This window comes from Periplaneta americana, chromosome 10, assembly GCF_040183065.1.
Source record: "Periplaneta americana isolate PAMFEO1 chromosome 10, P.americana_PAMFEO1_priV1, whole genome shotgun sequence".
In the NCBI taxonomy this organism is placed as follows: Eukaryota; Metazoa; Arthropoda; class Insecta; order Blattodea; family Blattidae; genus Periplaneta; species Periplaneta americana.
In genome coordinates, this window is record NC_091126.1 from 173,414,334 (window position 1) to 173,437,483 (window position 23,150).

The 23,150-nt window shown below is 36.3% G+C and overlaps 1 protein-coding gene across 2 annotated transcripts in view; it reads left to right on the forward strand.

Moving 5' to 3' along the window:
• Window positions 1-23,150, forward strand: part of LOC138708157 (host cell factor-like) — a 208,325-nt gene that overhangs the window by 139,632 nt on the left and 45,543 nt on the right. The gene's annotated exons all lie outside the window — the stretch shown is intronic.

Sequence of the window (23,150 nt, forward strand, 5' to 3'; positions counted from 1 at the left end):
GCTGGATTCTTGGAATTTATAATCTTTTTTTTCCGATGTAAATTTAATTTTCCAGCAGGATAATCACCCCGTGCACACTGCCATAAACGTTCAAAGACGGTTCACGGAAAAGCATGAAAAAAGAGGAGGATTGACAAATATCGAGACATCCCACCTCAAAATCCAGATCAGTTCTGGGATCAAGTTCTGGCTACCTGGGAAGATTTCGCTAAGGACCAGAACTATTTCCGGACTCAATGCCCCAAAAATGCCAGGCAGTGATAGACACCGGTGGCATGTGGACAATGTATTAGATCCACATGTGTATTTATTTTATTTTTCTTTAATTTGTTTGTTTATCTTAGTTTTATTTCGGGAAGAAAATTGATCTCCCAAGAGTTTTTTAAATTCTCCTAGTGGAGCCAGAGTTGCGAAATAATTCGTTCCACTACACAAAATTAAAAAAATGAAGAAAGGTAACATGTATAAAAATTAGTTACGTTAATAAAAAAAATTGTTACCGCCGAGAATCGAACACGGGCCCCTGTGATGGCAAGCCAACTCGCTACTGACTGCTCCACCGGAGAGTCATGACGTAATTAGCACGACGAGGCACATAGAGCTGCTCGGCTTGAAATCTACAGAGACAGCGCACATATAAACGTATTCGTGTAAATATTTGAATGTTCAGTACTAGTTAATGTTTCATTTGGACTGATTTACTGAAGCTTGGTGAAACCGGCCCTTACTCTAAACATTCCTCAAAGAGAAACATAACATGTTATTTTCACAACTTTTGTCTGAACAGCTGTGGTGTTATCCGCCATGTTTAACTGTTTGTTAAATGAGTTAACGGCCTGAAATCCTACATTTAAAGTTAACAAACGCTTAAGAATCTGTTAAGCCAAACTGGTGTTGAATAAATGGAAAAACTGTATTTAACAAACTGTTGAAGGTTTAACAGTCATTAAATTTTCTAACAGTACTTGGACAAACCGGCCATAAGTCTTTTATTGTAATTGGGCAAAGATCAAGATGGAAACACGATTTTTAAACTCGAAGTAGAAGATAATTCTAACAGTTCCTCTTCTTTGATGGACGAACTATTTTTTGTCACAAAGAAGGAGTTTTTCATCAAAGTGCAGGAAGGAAAATATTTCCTTAATTTTAATATCAATGAATCAATCCCCCCCCCCCCCAGCAATATCAGACAAGGGTGCATTACCATTTGTTGCTAAAATGTCACTAAGAGAGGGAAGTGGGTCGAATTTTCGATTAACAATTTATTAAGACCTCAAGTTTAATTTCTTTACTGTTGCTTCATTCTTGTCTTGAATGATGAACACTTTAATTTGAACCCTGAAATCTGGAATTAGAGAATTTAGAACATAAACATCTTACAACCAAACATTCTCATGGGGGCAGATAAAAAAGTTATTTTCTTTTTCCTCCACCATGGTAATAATGTCAAAACAAGTGCTTATACAAATCTGAACTGTAACACCATGTACATGTGAAGTGACTAAAAAACCATGTTGCTGCAGAGAATTTATAAATTTGTTAAACTTTATCTTTAAAAGACTGTAGAGCTATTTTCTTTTAACTTTTATTTTTGTACAAAAAATAAGTAGTACTTAATAATAATAATAATAATAATAATAATAATAATAATAATAATAATAATAATGATTTATTTTAGCTGGCAGAGTTAAGGCCATAAGGCCTTCTCTTCCACTCAACCAGCAAAAAATGTATATACATATGCATGAACTTACAAAGAATTCAACAATTTGATTTAGGTGAGAGTTACATGTATACAAGAGTTATTTATGAATTAAACAACAAAATACTATGAACTATTAATTAACCACTGAAATAAACTGTGTAGCAGAATAAAACTAAAATACATAGAATGTTAATATATTTCAAATGATATTAGATAATAGAAAGAGATTATTATGAGACAATTTTGAGAATGCAGCACAATCAGGATGATGTCTAAAGAAAAAAGCAACAGTGTAGTGCTTATTCATGGTGTTCTGCCCAAGGGCAAGTCTTTCACTGCAAACCCAGTATTCTCCAGTGTTCCCTATTTTCTGCCTTCCTCTTTGTCTCCGCATATGATCCATAATGTCATTTATCATCTGATATCTCCTGCCCCGAACTCTTCTCCAGTTCACCATTCTTTCCACTGCATCCTTCAGTAAGCAGTTTCTTCTCAACCAGTGACCCAGCTAATTACTTTTTCTCTTTCTGATCAGTTTCAGCATCATTCTTTCTTCATCCACTCTTTCCAACACAGCTTCGTTTCTTACTCTGTACATTTCATACGCTCCTTCTATACGCTTCTATTCACTTTTCTTCACTTCGTTGTAATGTCCATGTTTCTGCCCCGTATAGTGCTACACTCCACACAAAGCACTTCACTACTATCTTCCTTGGTTCTTTCTCCAGAGGTCTGCAGAAGATATAAGTATATATATATATATATATATATATATATATATATATATATATAATAACTAAACTAAAACCATACCACTTGGTAAATTAGGGTTCTCTTATGCGGATATTTAATAATAATAATAATAATAATAATAATATAAAAATTTTGGCCACTCTAGCACAATTATGAGGGCCGTAAAAAAATAAGATTCCCTGGGGCTCTTTGCAGAAAGAAAACCCAATTTCATGGAAATATTTATTGGAACAGATATAGCAATTGTTCAGCTATTTTTCAACACGTTTCCCCCACGAAAATGAGACATTTGTCATACTATGAGATCAACTTTTCTATCTCTGTGTCATAGAAGTCTGCTGCCTAGGATCAGAACGAGTGTGTGACAGCCGTCTGCACGGTATGACAAATGTCTCAGTTCCAGTGGGGAATATGTTCAAAAGTAGCTCAACAGTTGTATCTGTTCCAATAAATTTTTCCAAAATTGTGTTTTCTGTCTGTAGATGACCACAGGGAAATTTATTTTTACGGCCCTCATAATTGCACTCGAGTGATCATAAATTGTACAAGCACTTCTTTTGACATTATTAACATGGTGAAAGAAAAAAAAATAACTTTTTTATCTGCCCCCATGAGAAAGTTTGCTTGTGAGATAGGTAGGCGAGACTTGCAAGCCAAGAGAACTTAGGCTATTTCATTCCAGTTGAAATCTGTCTCAAAATTCTGAGGTAAGCAGAATATATTCCAGGCTGAGAAAAATCAGAGAGCATGATAATGTTACATGTAATTAAAATAACGTTTGAAAACACACCTGGGTTCTGCAGACTCCCAGAAGCCGCGACCACAGGTTGGGAACCACTATGTTAGAGTACAGTAGAACCTCTATTATCGTGGTAATGAAGGGGGTGGGCTGAACGTTTAATCGAAAAAATCGGATAATCTGTACCATAAAAGATTTTCATATATTAAGTGCATAATATTTTGGCCTACAATTTCATAATTTTCTCCGTGATCATGTGTTTAACGTGCAATGTAGTGGATCAAGAGTTCACTAAAAGTTCAGTTCTCAACGACGGGTTCTTAAGGACCAAGGGTTGATGGTTGATGATTGTCTGCAGAAAGATAAGAATAGTAGAAGTCTGATGTTGTACATTTATATTTGCACTTTATCCTTGTTTTCTTTATTAAATCGCGAACAGTTTCTCCTTTCCCAAACCTCTCAATTGTTTGTAATTTTTTCGGTAATTAACACAATATGTTTTCTTTTAGCTACTGTGGAAGACATTAGAAGTTATACAATATAGCCACTCGAATAGTAAGGATAAGAAGAGAATGGTACACGGGCTTGTAGAATTTCTTGGAGTAATTTATTTGAAAACAGATAGTGATTGTTTTACAAGTAGACTGACTATTTCTGTTGCTGATAGCAAAGCATTCCTACTATAGTCCGGTCGCTCTAATTTCCGGCAGCCAATCGTGTGTGTCTTGTGATTTGCTGAGGAAGACGTTATTAATTTCTTAAGGCTCGATAAATACTTAATATAATCGCCCGCCATTTTGGCTCTTTCGTTGGCGTTTGCAGAAAGCACACGAAGACGTTATTTACCGCTCAATTATTTGCTGAATTACAGTGCATTTGATTTATTATCATAGGAGCTACGACATGATAATATTTAACGGTGTGGCAAATAGATTCCTCGCATGGTAGCTCGGCAACGAAAGAACAAAAATGGCGAACGATACTACCTACCTAGACTTTATAGAGCCTTCACTTCCTAAGACGTAAGCAAAGGGGAGGAGTCACGCCGGGAATAACAGCGTCGCGACTATACATACTGTGATACTTGAGAGAAAAGGCTTGTAATAACCCTATGTAGAAAAAACTACACAGAAGCATAACGTACAGTAGGTTACTCCATAATTTTTTCTGCAGTAAAAAAAAAAGAAAAGGAGCTAGAAGAAAAAGTCGGATAATCCGACAATCGGTTAATAAGGTGATGGATAATCGGAGTTCTACTGTATTGCACTTTTGAGTCACATTTTTGGTACAGATTTATCTTCGTTTTACCTTTCAACAGAGTATGTTGGAACTAGTCGACACCAGCGTTTATGAATAATTTTTGTTCTCCAAAGCATATTCTGAAAAGCTACAATTCAGTGTCTATAATGCAGGTGATAAACAGTAGAACTTGGTTATAGCGACCTCGTTTTGTGCGACACCTCGCCTATAACGTCAAATATTCTGTGGTCCGAACTAATTCCCCATAAGACATATGCCTTTCTACCTTGCTTAATACGACAAATGTATATGCGTCTACCTCGCATATAACGTCATTTTCAACCTCAGTTTGGAATACAATTTTCTAAGAACCAAAGTATTTTGCTGAAATCTGGCAAATCCTTTACCGTTCCCTTCTATCACAGACCTCTGGAATGCAGGCAGATTCCCCACCCCATTGTAACCTGCCCGAATTCATGCGGTATTAATGGTACCTGCATGGGGTCAGTTTTGACAGGAAGATTTCACTAAGTGCAAGCATTTTAACAAAGAAGTGAGTGACACTTAGAAGCCATTAAAATTGTGAACATTTCTATGAAGCTAGGAGAGGGAGCAGTGAAATTGCAACTGAAATAATGAACATAGAATTTAATTTATAAAGTGTATATTGGGCAAGTAGGAGACAACAAAGTAAAATGACTGATTACTCACTCCTCAGTAAAGTAGTTTGGTGAGTAATGAACAAACTGTTTTAATACAGAATACTGTATTTATAATTGTACGTGTATTCTATTGTGTTCATGGTATGCTTAAAAGTGAATACATAAATCTAAAGTAAGCCTAATTATGTTTATCATTTTCCATTTTTCACCTCACTAGACTGATAATATGAATGTCGGTTACTACGACACTCGTTTATAACAACATAATTTTCAAGGTCCCTTGGATGTCGTTATATCCAAGTTCTACTGTATTCTTTTTGTACTTTGGTTTTCATCTCTTCCATAATTCGGGGGAAGTTGCAGTAGACTTTCCTCTTTATTGAGTCCCACTGGTAAACATTGTGTTGTGATAAGTCAGCGCAGTTGAGTGGCCATCAGAGTTGTCAAGTGTTTTCCAAGTGAAATCAGGATATCAGAAGCTAAATTAAATTACCGAGATTTTGTCATAGGATTTGTAGTCACTTTCTGTGAGAAACACTAAAATCGAAGAGCTCACACTAATCATGTTTTACTTTTATTAACCACAAATATGTTTTAGTCATTCACTATCTGATGATGAATCCATATTTAAAAATAGTTCACTAAATTATAAAATACAAGTAATATATTAAAATTTCTGTCATTAGTGTAAAATATGATATTGAATATGTAGGGAGGTGAGATGATGCTAGGGACTGGATTAATCTTGCTCAGGATAGGGACTGAGGGCAGCAATGAACCTCCGGGTTCTCTAAAAGTCATTTGTCAGTAAGTAACCTCTGTAGTTGAGCCTTTAAATACTGTTGCTACTCAAATTTTAGGTTTAATACTTTTTATATATTGCAAATATTTTATGCTGGACCATGCCGAAATGTAGTAATTATATACCTGGCAGTAGCCCTTTAATGCACCTCATTAAAGTACACCTATTCATTATAATTCAGTTATTCACCCAATGAGAAATCACCATTGTACCATTATAAAACCGCAAGTATCGATTATTCTCAGATATGCAATCGAAAGATGATTAGCGAAAAGTCACGGAGGCTGGAAATCCAATACTGTCGCAGAAGGTTATATTCTGTTACTATAATAATTAGCGTTAATTGTAAATAATATTCAAATAAATTCAATTTGTCATCTCGTTGTTCAATTCTAAATCAATTTTCAGGTTATATCAAGACTAATGTTCATGTTATTCTCTAGATTATATCAAGGCCAATGACATTCGTGCCTCGGAAAAAATCAATACTTTCGCGTCTGCGCACATCTCACAATTCAGGTCAGTTCCGTTCGTCACTTACATAACCATAACATGAATACTTATGAATAATTTCAAGTTAGAAATATGGTCGAGCATAAAAAGTCGTATGAAACTTGCCTATAATGGTAATTAAGATGCTCGTATGAAAATTATGAAACTCGCTTGCGCTCGTTTCATAAACAAACATACTCGCGTCTTAATTACTACCATTATAGGCTCGTTGCATAATGTACTATTGTAATTTTCAATGAATTGCCATTGCACTTTGTGCTAGTTTCTTTAATAAGCTAATTATATTTACAAATCTTGGACTTGAGTTTCATCATAGTGTTATATTTTATTAGCTGATTATTAGAACAATATGTTTAATGTGAGCCAGTTACGTAAAGATATGAATAAAATTTTTGTAGGTGAAATGTGGGATTTATTGTGTATTGTAACCTGGTATCAAAATGTGCCTCTTGAATTATGTGACTTACCTACATTATCTGAGTGAACAGTAAAATGAACGCAGCATGGTAATTAATTTGTAAGTAAATAAGAGCTATATGTAGTATCTGTACAAATTTAACGTGGGATTAAAGACTGTATTTTAAAGAATGCATATATTTAAGTATAATGTCCATTTAGTTTCACCTTTTTTCCTAGACGTGATAAATAAATTGAAATATCTCCGTATTCCAATGTTTATTTTGTATGTGTTTGAATTGTAATCATATGACAATTCAGCTTTAATTTTAATTATTATTATAGTATTATTTTATGCTGGAAAAATTGCTAAGAGAAGAGGAAGTAGTACCTATTCTCGTTACTTTGTATTTCCTTCAGTGCACATTTTACCCATGCATAAGAATTTATAATATCGTCCTAAGAAGTATATGATATGATGCTTTATGTAAATAATTTTTCTTCAATAAATTGAATTTATGCAGTACCGTAGTTTCTATTATAGAATTGTGTGAAAAAGTCGATTAAAAGTCTGTAGTGCTCCTGCATAAAGTGTAATGTACATGCTGTCTTAGTGAAAGCTATCAAGATATGTTGGTAAAGGTGTTACCATCTAATTGGCTACTGTGTTATTAGGAACTTTTAAGAAATTCGGTAACTAACAGCATACATCTGAATTTGAATTTACAGGGAAGATCATTGCAAACACTACTGGCTGCCATGTCTCACATAGATTACAGTATCTCTCCTATAACAATGAGCTAACTGCCATTAAATTGTAACTCACTTTCGTATTTAAGTCAGGAAAGTGTACTTACCTATCATTTCAAGCTCATGTTCACACACATCACAGCATTGAAATCCTCAAAATCTGGTGGACTTTATTACGTGACATATTAAAAACTTCTCACGATATTTTAAGTTCACTAAAGAAATGACAGTTACTCTCATACATTTTCTCTTGAAGCTTTCATATAGATAAAATTCACACGATTAATATATTGGAACATGGAGTGCTACAATCCAGATCTCCAAAAGCAGTTCTAAAGACTTTAGAAACTTCAGCCTTTGAGTTCTTGGTGGTATGTGCAGGTGCAATTTCCTGCATAAATTATGCTTGTTTCTTCCTCTGTCAATTTTGCAAAACTGTGATCTATAAAAATTTATTGATCCAGTCACTTGATCGCATTGATCACACAATAAATACCACCTGTTAAAAATTACAGAGACACTTAATCTATCGTATGGCAGCTTCAGTACTTCTCAAAAATTAAAATGCAGTGTTTGTAACTATATTGTTTCCATTACATGACTATACAACAGTTACATTTGATGTTCAGATAGTACCTTACTAACATCAGTGGACAATATGCTGTTACCATAATCTATAAGAGCAGTATACCAGCAGAGGATGGGAGTCTCAACCAGAAACATCTTTTTCCCAGTGTCATAGAATTTTTAATCTCACAAGATTTAATATTATTAAATATGTCAAATCTGGATTATAATGAAACAAAGAAAGTTTCTCAAAAGTTACTGCAACATTAGTTTGAATCACTGGCCTGGGTTGTGTAATAGGTATAGTGCCGGCCTTCTGTGCTCGACGTTGCAGGTTTGATCGCGGCCCAGGTCGATGGCATTTGAGTGTGCTTAAATGCGAAAGGCTCATGTCAGTAGATTTACTGGCGTGTAAAAGAACTTGTGCGAGACAAAATTCCGGCACACCGGCGACACTGATATAACCTTGGCAGGTGCGAGCATTATTAAATAAACCATAATTTTTTTTTAGTTTGAATCTTTACTATTGTCATCATTTGCCTGCATTTCACTGAAACAATCAGTTCTCTAGAATTCAGTTACTTTTCTCTCATTAATTGATGTTGTATTTCCGTACTGATGTATTTAAAATCGTACAGTTGGATATTTTTAACAGTTTGATATAAATGATTTCAGTAATCTATCCATAAAAAGTGCATATTAGCACTGTGTTCGGTTCAAGTTTGTCGAGCTTGACAAGAACTGAAGTCTACTTTGAAGAAGCAGATCTATCTATCCAGTTCGTTCGAATCTGCCCCTTCAAGCTCGCTGGCCTCTCCTACTCTCCCCTCATATTCCTTAATGCATTTAGCTGCATAATGTTTTAGAATAAATCTTGTGAAGTTTTATAAAGATGTAAGGACAGTAATTTTTGTTACAAAATTGTCATTAAACATCGACAAAAAATATACGTACATATAGGTTAATCACATTTTGTTTTAAAAATATATGTATAACAGTTTTTACTATACCAACTACCTACAGAAAGTAGCTATAATTACATTCTTCACATAATATTCTAATAAATTACAGTTGCTCTGTAACAATAGATGTGTGGCTATATGGATGATTAAAGTATTATAACATGAACACACAATATAAAATAAATGATTTCATTTTCATATTATACATCATTATAACTTATAATATCCAGCCTGTTAATAAATAAAATATATTTCATTTTCGTACTACACATAATTCTTTGTGGCTTGCATTGTTCAACCTGAGAATAAATAAGATTATTTCACTTTTATAATACACATAATAAACTTACAGTACTCTACCTGTTAATAAATGAGAAAAAAAAATTTCATTTTCATACTATAGGCCTATATAGTTACAACTTATACTCTCCACACTGTTAATAAAATAATAATATCCAACACGTTAAATGTTTTAATTTTCATAATATTATACATAATTATAACATACTGTCCAGCGTGTTAAATAAATAATTTCATTTTCATGCTACACATTACATCAGTCGGTTCATTTTGTCGAATGTGACGAAGTTCGATATTTGCTGATGTTTGCTTTGCAGGAGGAGGCTTGTTATGTTTGTTCACCAATATTATGAAAATATTTACTCTCCTCTCCTATCCCTTCATGCTTTAAACTAGCGCCGTGCATTACAGGCATTATGTTCTGTTCAAGTGTAGCGAAGTTCGATATTCGCCAATATTCACTCTGCAGGAGAAGGCCTGTCATGTTTGTTCCGCTTTGTTATAAAAAAATTCGCTGTCTTCCACTCCCATCCTTTCATGTGAAATAAGCAGGGCGGCTCGTCCATAAGAGCTGCGGAGCTGCAGCACTCCCTGCTTTGACAGGAAAATAAAAATAATATTTGTTTTAATTTGTAGAATAATTTTTACAGCTTTTATTGGTAAATTGCTTTATATTTCATCTGGCCAGGTATGTGTACTATTATCTTGTGCATAATCTTTTTGCGCGTCGACTGTACTGGAACTGACACTGCATTCAAAGTCGTCCTGGGATCTGCAGGGTAGGACAGCTCATAGAGAGTCTGCCTTGCTTGGTCAGGGGGTAGAGAGGTGAAGGGAAGCAGAGGGAAACTGCCGATGTTTAAAACCCATATTTCGCTGCAGAGGCTTGCAGAGCCAGGCTATTCAAGGGAAAATCTTTCCTCCACTCCCACACCGCTATTGTAATGCTACGTCAAATGGATTCTCTATTCCCTTGAAACTTAATGACAACATTTTTATCTTCTCTTCACATACTTATTGTTGTAGAATCTTATCGAGATAATATAACGAAATCAATATTGTATTTTGCCTTATTATTACGTATATATCCAGCCTCCAGCAGAACCTAATATTTGCCGTAACTCAAAATGATTGCACGAGTAGAATCCTTTTGATATAGCACGTAAAATACGAAAGAGACTTCTTTTCCAGTTTTAGAAAACTGTTGACCATCAGTATATCTGAGTGTTGCTTTGGTGTGATGTCTTAGTACCGTAACTTAATCAGTGCAAATGTGCAAGCATGAGTTTGTGTGAATTACAGAATATTAATTTTATTTTTCTCAACTTTCCTTTGCGGAGAAGATTGATGTAATGAAGTGAAATTATAAAGGATCATCTGTTAACCGACTTAAATCTTACTCAAGCTTCATCCAGCCGAAATAGTGCATATATGCAAGGAAGTGTAACAATGAAATTTACGCTAAGCATTTGTGGTTACGTGGATGTGAACAAAAAAAATTCTGTATTTTGTTTTCCTTGCCTCCTCTTCGGTGGTGATCCTGCATGGACTAGGAGTGGTGTGACAGATTTAGGACATTTGCCCCTAAAAATTAAAAAGCACAAATCTTCGCAGTCTCGCCTGAAAAATGTTGTTTCATTGGCTATGTTAGGCAAAGCTAATATTGCTGCACAATTAAATGAAGCGAACAGGACAAACATTCTCAAACATAACAAGAAGTGAGAAAAAATCGTGAAATTATTTTACAAAATATTAATTGTATCAAATTTTGTGGCCAATATGAACTTCCCCTTGGGGGACATGATGAAAAAACGATTCGAGGAACCCTGGTGTATTTCGTGGGTTGCTACAGTTCTTGAGTAATCTAAAAGAGCCTCTCAAAAATCATTTGAAACATGCCACTGTTTAAAGGTAATTCTAAAACAATTCAGGATGAACTGGTAGATTGCATGTTGAGTGTCTGCCGATTTGAAATTCAGACTAAAATCGCTGGTATTAGTTTTTCTTTAGCGATTATGGCAAATAATGCCACAGACATCTCCCAACTAAGTCAGGAAGTTTTGATTTTTCGATATGTAGTTCATTTATTTTTGTCCTATACTTATTAGTAATGATATCAGAAGTGAAATTTGTATGTACCAAAATCTACTGCAGCTCCCCCAACCCACAAGTTCACGAGCCGCCACTGGAAATAAGTCAAAGTTTGTAAAATCTTTGTTGCTGCCCTCATGGTCTAACATTGCAGACACTATTGTAAACCACTTAAGGTCTTGAGCAGGTATTTTGCGATTAGTTTTCATATGAATTAAGACGAAGTTTGTAATGTCTTGCTTTCCTCCCTCATGTCTGAACATTGCACAATAGTAGTCGCTACTATGAACATATGCGTTTTTTCTTTAATATGTTTTGTTTGATTTATTTATACGTATATTTTTGTGAATGTTTAGTCATATTAATAACAAAAATTACCTATACCATTACTATGCGTAACTTCGCAAGATATGTGCCTGGCATCCTTATGCAGCTAAAGTATAAAGGCGCAGGGAGAGGAGGAACTAAGAAGGAAGGCACTGAACATATGTAAGGAAGGGGAAAGATTGAACAAACGCAAAGGTAGCTTCAGTTCTACAGAGACACCGAACATAAGTCCTCTGACGGTTTTCAACAGACTCGATTATTTTAGTTTACATGCTTCATTTCCACATATTGCTGCATGCCTAAGGATTAGGGCGAAGTTCATAGTATCTTGATATCCCCTCTCATGTTCGAACATTGCATGACACTAGTGCATATACAATAATGACAATTAAATTTTCACTGATATTTTTATATTTTAATAGCTGACATGTATTATGCCTTGGAATGATCAACATATAAAAGTTTTAATTATCACCTCGAAAAAAATGAAGCTGCGACCATGAAACTTGGTGATGGTGTTAGTCCTTTTCTACATATTCACCCTTCAACACGACACATTTTTCCCATCGATGAATGACTTGACGGAGGCCTTGGTTGTAGAAGTCTGCATTTTGGCTGTTCAGGAAACGTTCCACCTCAAAAATCACCTCATCGTCATTCTGGAAATGTCTGCCACGCAATGGTTTCTTCATCCGAGGAAAGAGGAAGAAGTCACTGGGTGCCATATCAGGAGAATACGGGGGTGAGGCAAAATTTGATAGCCTAAAGAAGCAGCATGTGTGACTGTGTCCTGTGCAGAATGAGCTGGGGCGTTGTCATGAAGCAAAAGGACCCCCTTGGACAGCTTCCTGCGACGCTTCGTCTTGATAGCCTCCTGTAACCTCGCCAGGAGATTTCGGTAGTATGCTCCTGTGATGGTTTGCCCCTTCTGAGCATAATCTGTCAGCACCACACCTTGTCCGATGATGGTTTCGTCATTCAGACATGTTTCACCACACTGAAAGCATCTGCGCCACCTGACCACTGTGTCATATGATGGTGCATTGTTGCCGTACACTTCCACCAACTCAGCATGGATTGTTGCAGCGTTGTTCCCCTTCAAATGCAGGAAATGAATTACTGCACGATACTCCACTTTATCAATGGGCTGCGCCATTTTTTGTTTTGGCTCCTCTAGCAGCGTGCTGCGGTGATGTGGCGCGGGGAATTCAATGTGTACCGGCACTGCAGACATTGTACATGCAAACAAAAAAATAATTAATTACTTAACTTCATTTTTCGAGGTGATAATTAAAACTTCATGACTACCCCTCGTAAAACTATGTTTATGAGGATTAGGTCTGAATTTTAAATTTGTCAAAATAATTTCCGAACAATTATGGAGGAAATGGAGTTTTAAAAATTATCAATAAGTACTACTTCAGGAAAAAAGGTGTATGGTTAAGCTACATTGATATATCCTATATATTTGGGCAATAAATTGTAGAGTAAATGTGAGATAAAGTTTAATCATCTGATTTCCATTCGTCAAACTTGGTGTGTAACAGAATCATACTGATAGTGAATCAGGCAGAGCAGAGTTTGTTCTACTGATGACACGAGAATGGCCACAAATTTTCCCGACCTTACTCTGCTCGACTTCTTTTTGAGGGATATTGTGAAGGTTTGAATGTATAAAACCAAATTTATTATCAGAAAAGGGCTTCAGCTAACCAGTCTGCATATTATGAGGATCTGAAAACACATATTACCTGAAGGAAAACACAACATCTCATTCAATTATATTACTGTATTTCTTTACAACTGTGACCTTAAAGTAGAGCCTCTACTGCAATCAAGTGGTTGGCCTGTTCTGTCTTAAAGAATTTGAAGCTTAGGTTGGTCCTTCCAATGTATCTTGGTTAATCCTCTGGATGATCTGCCTATTGGCTTGTAATTAAGTACTTTAGTTGGGATCCTGTGTATGTTGAAACCAGTTTGTTCTGTATGTTATAATTTTGTTGTAAATATTTTCTACCTTAGATATTTATCTAACAAGCAAACATTCTGATTGGGGCAGATAAAAAAGTTAAATTTTTTTCTTCCACTATGTTAATAATGTCAAAAGAAGTGCTTATACAAATTTTGGCCACTCGACCACAATTACGAGGCTGTCCAGAAAGTGATTTTCTATGGGGCCGTTTACAGTAAAAAAGATCAATTGCATGGAAAGATTTATTCAAACAGATACAGAAATTGTTACGCTGTTTGTCAATATATCCCTCACTGGAATTGAGACATTTGTCGTACTGTAGGATCAATTTTGTATCCTTGTGTCTTAGAAGTCAGCTGCCTGGGATCGCTACCAGCATTTGAAAGCCGTCTGCACCTCTCTATCGATTCCATGATATGACAAATGTCTCAATTCCAATGGGGAATAAGTTGAAAAATAGCTCAACATTGTTGTGTCTGTGCCAATAAATGTTTCCAATGAAATTGTGTTTTCTTTCTGTTAACAGCCCCTGGCGAACTTATTTTTGCGGTTGGTGGCCAAAATTTGTATAAGCACTTCTTTTGACACTATTAACATGATGAAATAAAAAAAAATAACTTTTTTATCTGCCTACATCAGAATGTTTGCTTGTGAGTTCTTCATTTCTTTTGTGATCAAAAGGAGTGTGTCCAGCTATCAAAGAGTAATTCTGATTTATTCAAAATTGTTTGAGGATTAAGTGAAGGGAACACAAGGTGAGTTAATCACAATGAAGTACCTTCAGAAGCGCGCATTGTGTTGCAGTTGAGACATTGCTCTGGAAGTAGAGGAAAAAGAGAAAGAGATGCAGCATCAGCTCAACTGGGCAACAATGTAACGGCTATGCATGATCTTCAGACTTGTATTCTTGCATCCTTCACTGTATAGACCAGTGGTTCCCAACCGGTGTGCTGCGGCACCCTAGGGTGCCGCGTGATTGGCTAAGGGGTGCCGCGAGGTATTGAAATTAAATAAATAAAATACTGTCTATTTAAGCCTAAAGTCTTGTAAGGTCTTGAAATAAAATAAGTAAAATTAATTACTCTCATGCACTACAGATCGGTTCATTTCGATGAATCAATTATACTTGTATCCGGCTCCAGCAGATGGCATCACAGTCAATCCCTGCCCAACATTCCCGATTCAATATACTAGTATAGACTACTCGGTTCCTCACGAACATTCCCGAGACTTCGACAGAACAATATATAAAATTGATATATTTTGACTGAGTGATTGTAGTAAAGTTTACCGTATTATGTTATGATATATGTTACTTATTATATCATCTTTCAATAAATGAATATATTAAACTTCATTTTCTTTAATTCAAGAAAGGGTGCCCTCAGTTTTAATGTTATTCTCAAGGATGCCACGAACTTAAGGTTGGGAAACACTGGTATAGACACCTATAAATATCTTTCTTTAAAGTTGTAACATTTAAAAACTTTTTTGTTACAAGAAATAACATCCCTTAACACGATCACATTAATTAATTTAATAAAAAAAATCTTTATAATTCTTATGACTTCAGTATAAATTTTTATAAGCACTAAAATTCAATGAACTTGGTGTGCTTCGATGGGATTCCATTATATTTACATGTTGTTGTTGTTATCTAATGTCAGGCTTTGGCAACGAAGCCATTAGCGTTCTTGCTCTCCAATATTTCTCTGTGGTGGATCCATCAGGTAGAACTTCACAGGTTGGTAGATGATTTTCAGTCATTTCTTCTTCTTTGTTGCATAGAGGGCAATTTGGATTCGTGTAAATTCCTATTTTATGCAAGTGTTCTGCCAAATAAACGTGTTCCGTAAGCAGTCTGCATTTTGCTACTGCAGATTTACGTGGTATTTCTGAAATAATTTCTGTTTTTTTTTTTTAATCAACAACTGACATGCTCTTGGATTCCTACGTCACAAAAACAGTGATGTTACAGAATGCCGTGACCACATACAGTGATTGTAAGCAAAAAAGCTAACTTAGATCACTTCATTATTTTCACACTAATGTAACTTTTATTTCTAGTCGTTTTGCATAAAATAAAATAATCATTCCAGCTACAAACAATCAATGAACTTCACTAATAGCTATGACTGAACTTACGTAAATTATTTTTTTAAGATTTTGAACCCCCAACGTTGAGGCCTGCATGACTTACAAAATTACAAAACGCTAGTGTGCGTGACTTGATGCTCGTGATTCTGTGAATGATAGTGATCCAGGAGAAATGTATGATCTGACAAAAATTGCGATTAGTATAATTTCTACGTTAATCGAATTTAATGGTACTAATGGTATAGAAGTTCCAGACATGCAGATGAGCTGCTGATCGTAGGTGGTTCTTTGTTTCTGAAATGCAGAACTGTTATATACAGTCAACTCTGGATGTAGTGAACATTCGGCTATAGTGAAATAAATCATTGGTCCCGACCCGCATACATTAAAAGTGTATTAATATTTCCCTCACTTCAGTTATAGTGAACCTAAAACTAGAACTTCCCAAGAAAATGTAATTTTAAAATGGTCAAAATGTTAATTTAGGAAACCTTTGTCCTATAAACTTCCAAGAATATGTTCAGAACAAAATGTCAAACCTTCTACTCCTTAAGTGCATTGAAAGATAAAGGATTCATTCAGATTCTTGGAGAGTTTGAAACATGTTGAAGAGAATAGTGTACGCAGTGAAGGATAAGGGAAGGATTAGTTCTGATTCCTTTAAGAGAGGCTATTAGAAGAATAGGAAGAGAAAGTGTTTCCTTTTGTAAAAGGGAGTAGAGTGATGGCCAAAGGGTAAATAAAGAAGGATTACAGTATAATGGTCAACAACCCTTCCTCCCGCATCTTTGTGAAAGTGAACCTGGGGAAATTCCAAGGCTGAGTATACAGTAGCATACCTCTAGTGGGAAGAGATGCGAAATCGGTCAGTGCCTACTACCTACATGGCCAGATTAGATTCAGGTTTCGAACTGTGAACATCAGGATGTCGAAGCGTAAAGTGTTTAAGTTGGAAGATAAAGAGAACATTAGTACTGATATGGAACGTGGTCTGACCCAAACGGGAATTACCTGTATGTATAGCAAGTCAGCAGTATAAAAACAGACACTTCAGTTTTAGTGAACCTCGGATATAGTGAACGAAATATGCTGGTCCACAGAGGTTCACTAAATCTGAATTTTAAGGTAAATAAATTTTCCACAGCACATGTTTCAAGAATTGTGGTGGATTAATACATTATCTGCATGACACTGAAGTGCGGCAGATGGTTTTAAGTGTTTCAGAATGTGATTTCTGAGAAATAAAGTTGGATAAATGGACAGAGATTCCAGAACAGTATTTATAAATGTCATAATATACAGTATATCCCGGCAAGGTTTGTGCTATCCGCACACAATTTGATGCTCCCCAGCCAAGTGAATGAATCCCACTCAAGAGCTGTTAATTCACAAAAGTCCCTTGCATGATGAAAAGGTTGGGGTGTGGTGTGCTGTAAAGGCAAAATGAATAATAGGTCCCATATTTTTCCAAGACACTGTAAATTTAGAGAGGTACCACACAATTTTTTGAACAGTACAGATGTTTTCAACAGGATTCTGCCATAGCCACACTGCTGGTGATTATTTGGACTCTAAACTGAGGATTGTCTACATTTCTGTGCCTACAGTTTTGTGAAAACACACAACTATTTAAATGAAACCAAGCCTCGTGGTTCAACAGTAGTGTCGGTAGTATTCTGTAATACTCAGTTACAGAAACTCTCATGACTTCTCTCATTTTGCAGTTTTAATTCCAGAACTACAGCCACTCTGTATGATTTTAAATTTAACAATTTAGTAGCTCCATGGGCTGAAGTTTTTGAAATGCCTATTTCCCATGAAGGACAGCTTAGAGATTTCTTTGGAGAACACTTGAATGATTGTCCAATTTCGTCTACTTTTTCTTCCATTAGAACACATTTCTTTCAGTTAGAAATTCTATCGTTTATTCATCCTGTTTCTTTAGTAAATCTCAGAACAAGATTTCTTACAGTATTTCTATGTGGAACCTGAGTGCCAGGAAACTACTCTGCTAATTTCCTACATACTTTCGTACAAGACACTGTTCTCACATAAGAGTCATTCCACGTCAAATCGCACAGCAACAAAGCACGACCTTCTCGTAAATGGTAGATTTTTTTTTTATGAATTCCAGACATCAAATAAGGAGATACGTATTGTTTTATTTCCATAATTATTAATTATTTGTGTAGTTATGACTATTTAAAATTACGCAAATTATACGTGCACTGTTATATAAGCTCACTTGAAACTCTGTGTCTACATATAGTTGAGATTTTGGTTTTGGCGCATTTGAAAGACAAAATACAATACTTTTTATTACTTCAGGCCTTACTTGCTGGCTTTTAAGGAACCCGGAGGTTCATTGCTGCCCTCACATAAGCCCGCCATTGGTCCCTATCCTGAGCAAGATCAATCCAGTCTCTACCATTATATCCCACCTCCCTCAAATCCATTTTAATATTATCTTCCCATCTACGTCTCGGCCTCCCTAAAGGTCTTTTTCCCTCCGGCCTCCCAGCTAACACACTATACGCATTTCTGGATTCGCCTATACGTGCTACATGCCCTGCCCATCTCAAACGTCTGGATTTAATGTTCCTAATTATGTCAGATTACTTCAGGCCTATAACAAATAAATTAAAAATTTGGCCTAATTTTTTAATTGTTTCTTTTTCAAAGCAAAATTACTACATTAAATAGCCAAGTTAAAGAATCTGGGGGGGGGGGGGGAAACAACCATAGACTTATTCCCTGATGTATTATCTGTAAACTACTGCAATTAAAAATGTGGATCTGCATATATACACTTTCAACAATTTATTTTCCGGGGGGATGCACGTGCTTGCGATCCCCACCTAATAACTCGTTTGCTGTCGTAGGCCGGCTTATGCATACACATGTGCTAGATAGAAGGCTGCGCGCGGAAAGTTTTACGGAATGCAAGGAAAATATACAACCTGAAAATTACATAGTTATTGCAGACTTTTCTGAAAATGTTATGTTTTTATTTAACGATGCTCGCAACTGCAGAGGTTATATCAGCGTCGCCGGATGTGCCGGAATTTTGTCCCGCAGGAGTTCTTTTACATGTCAGTAAATCTACTGACATGAGCCTGTCACATTTAAGCACACTTAAATGCCATCGACCTGCCCCGGGATCGAACCCGCAACCTTGGGCATAGAAGGCCAGCGCTATACCAACTTGCCAACCAGGTCGACCATACTTTTCTGAAAATTATTCTTTTGTAATATAAGATTCAGTACAAGGTGTGCTTTGGAACAAGTCCTTAATTCCTTATTGTCATACGGTATAACTTTTTGGGGAAAATCTAACCATTGTTCCAGAATATTTCAAATTCAAAAGAAAACCATAAGAACCATAAGAATTATGTTAAATCTTCCCAGCAATACAAGCTATAGGTCTTATTTCAAAATTCTAAACATTCTCACTGAACCATGCATTTACATATACGAGATTTTGATTTGTATCCATAAACAACTCCAAAAATTTACCAGAAATGAACAAATTCACAATCACTACGGTATACAAGAAGAAAGTCTAATTTGCACCTGTTTGGACACAAAAGTTCTCTTTTTGAAAAGTTTCTATTACAATGGCAGACTTCTATTTAATAAATTACCCGGATCTATTAAAGATTTAAATGCTGAGATTAAATTCAAAAAAGAATTAAAGAAATTTCTTATGGATGGTTGTTTTTATTCAATACAAGAATATCTTGAATGTTAATTTTTTACAGTTATTAAATGTTGTTAAGTTGTACGTATATATTTATTGATAGTATGTAATAAAGATTTCATAGATAATTATTAGTTCTAGGTTTATTGAGTGAAGATTTTACTTTTTTTTTTTTTTTTTTGCCTTTATTCATGTGACATTGCTTTTATATAAATTTAGTTGTGTGATCAATATCATTGTATTAGTTGTAGTGTTCAATCATTTGTCAATATTATACACCACGTTATCATATATATCAGAATTATTTTGCTAATGAATGAAATGAAATGCGCACAATGTGCATAGGATTTGTAGGTTAGTCTTTGCAGAAGTTTGTGAGCGAGGTTTTCCTCTCTCTGCAGTTTTCAACGTGATATCGTCCACATGGCTTCTGACACAGTTCACACACACATTCGTCGTTGGGTTCGTGGTATCTCTTGGTGGTACAGATCTAATGGTGAAAACCATGTACTGCGTAACGGGTCACTATGTGTCTCAGTTCGTAGTTTGTGTTTGCCCAGTCTCTGGTTGTCATGGCGTCTGTTATGTAGAACTCGCTCCAGATGGCGTTCTTCTTTCCTCTGAGTACTTCAAGGGCTTTCTTGTATGCTGGGGTGTTCGGCATGCAGAGTTGTGTTCTAATATCTTCGATGAAGAAGCGTTCCTTCATTAGTTCGTATGTTAGTCTCGAGAGAGTTGTTCTTCCTACTCCTAGTACTCTTTTCATGAAGGATGATTTGACTCGTTCAATTTTTCCCATGTCGCTGACTGTTAAGTTTTCCCATATGATATTTAGTCTGTAGGTTGCTATTGGTGCTATAGCTGACCTAAATAAGATGAAAGAGTGATGGAACGGAGAAAAATTCTTTCATCATATGATGACGCAGAATATCTGCATGGAAATATCATATGTACTTCGGTACATCAAAATATATATGACCTAAATAAGGTCATTGCCGTTTTTGTTTCTAGTTGTTGCAGATTCTTAATATTTTACATAGCTTTTATTGCAGCGGCTGCTCTTTCTTGAATGTGGATTCTGTATGATTTTAGTGTTGTTTGAAGTGTTACTCCTAAATATTTAAATTTTTGCACTACCTCAAGTGGCTCGTTCTGCAGTTGTTTGCCGCCGTTTCTGAAGTTCATTTGTTTTGTTTTCTGGTGGTTTATCTGTAGGCTGTTTTCCTCGGCCCATCTCACGAGTTTATTTAGGACCTGTTGTAGTTCTTCTATGTTGGACGAGCCTATCGTCATGTCGTCTGCGTACATAATCATCGATGCTGTGGTGTCCTCTGTGATTTTTGTTATGTCTGTGGTCATGATATTGAAGAGGACCAGGCTGATAGGATCTCCTTGTAGTACCCCATTTGTCTGTATTATTTTGTTAGATAGTGTAATTTCGTCTGATATTTGAATGTAGTTGTAGCTTAGAATGTCTGCAATTATTGTTGTTAAGGCATGTGATTCGCCGATCATGTTGCTTAGTTTTCTAATTAGTGTTTCCCTGTTTATTAGGTCGAAAGCTTTGCAGTAGTCGACGAACACTACATGGTATTTCTTCCCAGGGTGTCTTAGGGTATTCTCAATTTGTTCTATTGGGTAGCTTATGGCATGAAGGGTGCTTCTGCCTTTCCTGAATCCGAACTGGCATTCTGGGATACGGTTGTCTACTTCCACTACTAGTCTGTTAGTTAGTATTTTTGTGAGTACTTTGAAAGCGACATTCTCGAGGACAATACCTTAGATGGAATGAGGATTGTTGGTTTCTCCTTTTCCTTGTAGAGAATTTTCATTGTCGATGTTCTCCATGCTTCTGGGATTGTTCCTAGGTGTAGGCATTTGTTGAGTAGCTCCAACCAGAAGTCACCCGTCAGATGTAAGGAGTCCTTTATGTGTTCCATGTATATGCCATCAGGTCCCGCTGCTTTCTTGTTCTTGGCTGCTGTAATTGTTTCTTCTATTTCTTTCCTGGTTATAGGAGGTGGTGGTTGCGTCGTTTCTCTCTTGGGTGGCCGATGTGACTTTTCTTTATGCTGGTAATTCAGGATTTCTTTGAAGTGGAGTTCCATGTGTCCATGGTGATTTCCTTTCCTACTGTTGGTCTTGAATTTCTGAGTGTGATGAAGGGGATTTGGTTGGCTTCCACGGCTAGTTTTCTTGCTTCTTCCTCTATGTATTGTGGTTTTTTTCGTTTTTATTAGTTGTTTGTACTGTTTTCTCTGTGTAGCATATTGCGATAGGATATCTTTTTGATTTGCGGTTCTTGCTTGGTGGAGTGCTGTTAAAGTTTCCTGCCGCTTATCGAAACACTCTTTGTCAAACCAGGGTTGGGCTCTTCTTTCCTTTGTTGGGATGCTGCACTCTTGGAGGATTGATGTGTGTAGTTTAGCGGCTTTCCCGAGTTTGTTCTGCTTTGCTAGTTGTGATGCTGTTCTGATTTTGGCCTGCATTTCCTTTAGTTTTCTGGTGTCTATCTTTCTGGAGGCTCTGTGTACTTTTATATTCGAGATTTGTTGAGACTGTTGAATTCTGATTGTAGTTTCAATCGGTATGTGCTTTCTTATAGGAGCCATTCCTGTTGCCCAAAGTCCATCTCGTTTAATTGCTTGCATTCCTTCTCCTTTGAGGAGTACAAGGTCTATAGCACTGGTTCCGTTAGGAGCTATGTAAGTCTTTAGTTCTGGCTTGTTTATGAGGGTAAACCCTTCTTCTGTTAACGTGTCCAGAACCACTTCGGACTTGGTGTTTTGCTTATCTATTCTACAGTTCAAGTCTCCTGCAAGGATGATCCTCTCTTCTTCGGTTGTTTGTGTGATGACCTCTGCTATCCTTTCTACTGCATCTTCTGCTGTTGATTGTGGGTTGATGTACATGCCTATTATGGTCACATCTTCGGTTTTTACCAAGACTGTATTTTCGGTTTTTAAGCTTTCTCTGATTTTTCCTAGTTTTGGCTTGAGGAAGATCGATACTCCGCCAGCTGGCCTTCCTGCTGTGGGTTGGGCGAAAGTGTGTATTCCGTAGTGTCCTTGAATGTTGTATTCTTCTGTTAAGAAGGTTTCTGTAAGGATGATTGCATCATATGCTGCTATTGATTCTATTGGTGTGAGTGACATTGCGTTGCGTAGGCCTTCGATGTTCCACAGTAATATCTTTATGTGTCTAGATGAGTTCAACTCCTTCGTCTTGATTGTTTTTTGGAAATCGAAATCGTCTGGCTATCACTCCCTGTGGCCAGAAGTCTGACCGTTCTGTCTCCTCGATGTGGTTAAAAGGGAAGCCTACTTTGAAGGCTTTCTTGCCTCCTAAATTATGCAATTCTTCACATATGATGTTTCCCTAGATACCATTTCTTTCCAGGTATTTAGCCACTGTTTCTGGGGTCGTACTTTTCTTCAGTCTCCCAATGTATAGCCACGCCATCTTCTCGGCTGCTTGGAGGTCGTCACTATCATTTCTTGTGCCTATAATAGTTCTTGCCTGGGTTTCTTGTCTGCGATTGGATCCGCGTTCTCTTGGTTATTTTGCTAATGTGT